This window comes from Electrona antarctica (genome assembly GCF_951216825.1).
Source record: "Electrona antarctica genome assembly, chromosome: 9".
In the NCBI taxonomy this organism is placed as follows: domain Eukaryota; kingdom Metazoa; phylum Chordata; class Actinopteri; order Myctophiformes; family Myctophidae; genus Electrona; species Electrona antarctica.
Window position 1 is genome coordinate 415312 of NC_136790.1, and position 4522 is coordinate 419833.

Below are 4522 nucleotides of genomic sequence, written 5' to 3' on the forward strand. Positions count from 1 at the left end.
ATACAAGGAAAAATTGTGACTGGGACAACTTTTCCGTGCCATCTCTGTTATAGAAAAAATAGTGAACCAACTGTAATAAAAATACAAACATGAAGGAAGGAAACATAGAGCACCAAAGTCCTGACGTCACTGCCAGTAGAGGGCGTCAGTCCACAGGTTTGTGTACTTTTTTATTTGCATTGTAATCTCCATAGGGGGATTTTAGATCGCCTCATATAAGAACTGTGTTTGAAAAATAAACAGATCACCCCAGCCTTTTCACTCATATGGATATGAAGCATCGACTGAAGGTGGAAATGTACAAATATACCCAAAGAGTAACAAAATAAGCGTTAGAAACGAGCCAAACAACCCAGAGACTACATTTCCGGGTAGGCGGGTGGCTGCATCTGCCCGTCGCACAACAGAAACTGAATATTAATTACGTTTATTTTTATTTTATTGATATTTAATGTTTCGTGGTTAGTACGTGTCGAGTCACCACCAGCTGAGCTTACGTCAACGAGGAATCTCAGGAACGCAATGTGCAAGTATATTAGCAGCGACATTGCCTTCATATGTAGTTTCAAGGCTTTTGCAGCCACATTAATTCCATTTTCTCCAGAAACTGGCTGTATCAAATATGAATGGAAATCATTAACCACTGCCCTGACAGAAAGGCCGGGGTGGTCGGTTTATTTTTCAAACACAGTTCTTATATGAAGCGACCTAAAATCCCAATATGGAGATTACAATGCAAATAAAAAAATACATGAACCTGTGTGTTGGCGCCCTCTACTGAAAGTGACGTCAGACTTCGGTGCTCTATAGGCTGCAACAATAGCTGAATCTGTATTGCGTGCACAAAACTACCCATAGCCCATATATCCAAACAGACGTTAAACTCACTTTGGCACTCAATTTGCCCCTCACTATGCCACTCACTATGCGGGGGCATAGTGAGTGGCTCAGGGGGCCGGATGGTAACCGCAAGGTTGCCAGTTCAAACCCGGGCTCCCCCAGAGTTAGTGTCGAAGTGTCCTTGAGCAAGACACTGAACCCCTAATTGCTCCTGATGTGCTGGTTGGTGCCTTGCATGGTTTCTGCCACCATCGGTGTATGAATGTGTGTGTGAATGGGTGAATGTAATGCACAATCTCTGTAAAGGTGTATGAATGTGTGTGTGAATGGGTGAACGCAATGCACAATCTCTGTAAAGGTGTGTGAATGTGTGTGTGAATGGGTGAACATAATGCACAATCTCTGTAAAGGTGTGTGAATGTGTGTGTGAATGGGTGAACGTAATGCACAATCTCTGTAAAGGTGTGTGAATGTGTGTGTGAATGGGTGAACGTAATGCACAATCTCTGTAAAGGTGTGTGAATGTGTGTGTGAATGGGTGAACGTAATGCACAATCTCTGTAAAGGTGTGTGAATGTGTGTGTGAATGGGTGAATGTAATGCACAATCTCTGTAAAGGTGTGTGAATGTGTGTGTGAATGGGTGAACGTAATGCACAATCTCTGTAAAGGTGTGTGAATGTGTGTGTGAATGGGTGAACGTAATGCACAATCTATGTAAAGGTGTATGAATGTGTGTGTGAATGGGTGAACGTAATGCACAATCTATGTAAAGGTGTGTGAATGTGTGTGTGAATGGGTGAATGTAATGCACAATCTATGTAAAGGTGTGTGAATGTGTGTGAATGGGTGAACGTAATGCACAATCTCTGTAAAGGTGTGTGATGTGAATGTGTGTGTGAATGGGTGAATGTAATGCACAATCTCTGTAAAGCGCCTTGGATAAAGGCGCTATATAAATGCACCATTTACCATGTGCATACCCTCTATATGTCCTTCTATTTCATACACTCTGAATTCTCGGATAGGCCTACTCTCTCTCACTATTTAATCTGTCTTTCTCTCACACACACACATACTGTATGAGGGCGTGTGTGTATGTACATGCACATTATATTTGTACTTATCTGTCAAAAGAAAAACACAAAAAGACCTGAGAGCTTATTTCCATTGTGGTCCTTTGAGTGCAGATGTGTGTGTAAATTGAGTACCATGTGTACAGTAAGTCCACACCAACAAACACATTGCAATATTTTGCAGAAAGAAATTTCAGCGGTCTGAATTTCCTCGCTGCAAGTGGTTGCAAGCCGTTGCATCGCAAAGCATTGGTGTGGATTTGGCTTAAGAGTAATACTTTTTTGTTAGGATCCTTGGACATTGTAGCAGCAGCATAAACAGCATTAGTCATAGGAAACTAAAAATCACACCTGTGTGAACTGAGTGGTGCAACTCCCCTCTCCCCTCTCCCCCTGCCTCTCTCTCTCTCTCTCTGTAATAATCTCACAGCATTTCCCAGCCCCCTTTTAACGCCCCCTTTTGGAGATGGTGTTATTTATTTTCCGGTCCATAGGCTTCCATGTTAAAAGAGGTATTTTCACAAGCCACAAACTACCGTTTTGTGAAGGTAAGGTTTATTCTACTTATTTGAGTTGTTATACCATTGTGTTTTCTTCATATTATTATCGGTCTTTGACATTTTAACATTAGGAAATGTACTTAGATTCTCCAGAGAAAAAAAGTGGTAATGCCTAATGTTAAATGACACCACTATCTACCGGAAGTGGGCGTGGAATGCGGGCTGTGAGATAGGCCTATTAGCAGGCAACAGTGCAACACTATCTCTCTCTCTCTCTGTTTCTGGCACAACAGCGCCACGTTTGCCCCTACTGGTACTCATAGTCACATAGGTGAGGACGGACGGACATTGCTGTTCCTTGGAGTGGTTGCACCACTCAAAAACAGAAGAGGAATGAAGTCAGTCAATCAATATACAGGTAGATACAATGTTACAACAATCATACATGCGAGGCCTTTGGAGGTAGTCCAACATTCCAAAACAACTATAAGCATAAAGCAACAGGAGTCCAAGAATGTCATTCTTCAGCGTGGCTTTCATTTATTAGAATGGCATGTATGGACAGAAAAACAGAGAGAATCACAGAAACACATCAGGTTGAGATACAAAGAGCAAACCAGTCCGTCTCCGTGAAGACGGACAACCTAAAACATAATTATGGTAGTACTTCATTAGTCAGTAGAATATTTTGTCATTATGGAGTTTTCATGTTCAAGTGCAATACAATATTCATCATCATACTCATTTCAATTCCACCGTTGATTCAGTGTTTGGCGCACGTGTGTGTGTGTGTGTGTGTGTGTGTGTGTGTGTGTGTGTGTGTGTGTGTGTGCATGCAAGTGTTTTCTGAGTAGGCGTCGGAATGAGAGCTTTGTGACATAGTACTGTGTAAGTCTTGCACAACGTGCCTCAGAACCACTACATAGTACTGTGTAAGTCTTGCACAACGTGCCTCAGAACCACTACATAGTACTGTGTAAGTCTTGCACAACGTGCCTCAGAACCACTATCTAGTACTGTGTAAGTCTTGCACAACGTGCCTCAGAACCACTACATAGTACTGTGTAAGTCTTGCACAACGTGCCTCAGAACCACTACATAGTACTGTGTAAGTCTTGCACAACGTGCCTCAGAACCACTACATAGTACTGTGTAAGTCTTGCACAACGTGCCTCAGAACCACTACATAGTACTGTGTAAGTCTTGCACAACGTGCCTCAGAACCACTATCTCATAGTACTGTGTAAGTCTTGCACAACGTGCCTCAGAACCACTATCTCATAGTACTGTGTAAGTCTTGCACAACGTGCCTCAGAACCACTGTGACATAGTACTGTGTAAGTCTTGCACAACGTGCCTCAGAACCACTATCTCGCTGCCTCCACAGTCAACGAGAGACAAGCTTTTTACAACAAATTCACCCTGAAGAGTTTTCTGTTCTGCAACATCAAACAAGCAGTGAATACTGTTCTACTCCAGACTATAGCGTCCTCCAGACTTAACGAGGGTACGGAGCTCCCTTTCCATGTACTGCCCACCATGTCCCTAGTCAGCCAGATGCCAGACGCTCTGTTATCACCACAAGGTGTTTTTTTAAACGCTATAGATTAGTGTGCAGAAATGAATAATACGCTCAAATATTCTTCATGTTAAAGGTACAATTCTTAAAACTAGTTGTTTGTAGGAATTTTGTGTTGTTGTACAACATTGTATATGATATATATATTGTACAATATTGTATTCAGAGTAGTTATAGCTGCTGATGCTACTATCCTGATCCTCCAATGCTTGAATCTGTTCGTTTTTTTTTGCCATAATAATGCATGGCAGTAACCCTGGAGCAGTGGTGGAAAGAAACGCACATTTACTTAAGTACTGCACTTAACGTACAATTTTAAGGTATTTGTACTTGAGTATTTCCATAATGAGTACTTTTACATTTGGTAATTTAAGTACATTTTGATACCGTTACTTTAGTATTTTTACTCAACTACTGTGCACTTTGACTGCCGGACTTTCACTTGTAACAGAGTAGTTCTATTTTCTATATAGCAGTATTGATACTTTTACTTAAGTAAAACATTTGAGTACTTTTCCCACCACAGCT

General features: G+C 41.5%; 1 long non-coding RNA gene across 1 annotated transcript; it reads right to left on the reverse strand.

The window, feature by feature from the left end:
- Window positions 1-2932: 2932 nt before the first annotated feature.
- On the reverse strand, window positions 2933-4318 carry LOC306929476. The gene is made up of 2 exons (XR_013790796.1): window positions 3773-4318; window positions 2933-3323 (listed from the first exon to the last, which is right to left on the reverse strand). It is a non-coding gene; the product is annotated as an uncharacterized lncRNA (long non-coding RNA).
- Window positions 4319-4522: the final 204 nt, after the last annotated feature.